This window comes from Mastomys coucha, unplaced genomic scaffold (assembly GCF_008632895.1).
Source record: "Mastomys coucha isolate ucsf_1 unplaced genomic scaffold, UCSF_Mcou_1 pScaffold23, whole genome shotgun sequence".
In the NCBI taxonomy this organism is placed as follows: domain Eukaryota; kingdom Metazoa; phylum Chordata; class Mammalia; order Rodentia; family Muridae; genus Mastomys; species Mastomys coucha.
In genome coordinates, this window is record NW_022196906.1 from 113130680 (window position 1) to 113130951 (window position 272).

A 272-nucleotide genomic window follows, 5' to 3' on the forward strand; every position below is an offset into this window, starting at 1 on the left:
TCCTTCCTTCCTCCCTCCCTCCCTCCCTCCCTCCCTCCCTTCCTTCCTTCCTTCCATGTCTTTCCCTCATTGACCTCTCTCCCCCACTTCCTTTCCCATCTCCCTTGTCCCGAGGTTCTTTTTGTTTTAGAACAAGATCTCCTTAGGTAGGCCAGACTAGCCTGAACTTTCTATCCTGCCTCAGTCTCCTGAGTGATTTAAGTGTGTGCTAGGAATGTTACTAGTATTGGAAAGGTTTTTTTTGTTTTTTTTTTGGTTTTTTTTTTGGTTTT

General features: G+C 44.9%; 1 protein-coding gene across 2 annotated transcripts in view; it reads right to left on the bottom strand.

The window, feature by feature from the left end:
• Positions 1–272, bottom strand: part of Oxsr1 (oxidative stress responsive kinase 1) — a 90535-nt gene that overhangs the window by 33696 nt on the left and 56567 nt on the right. The gene's annotated exons all lie outside the window — the stretch shown is intronic.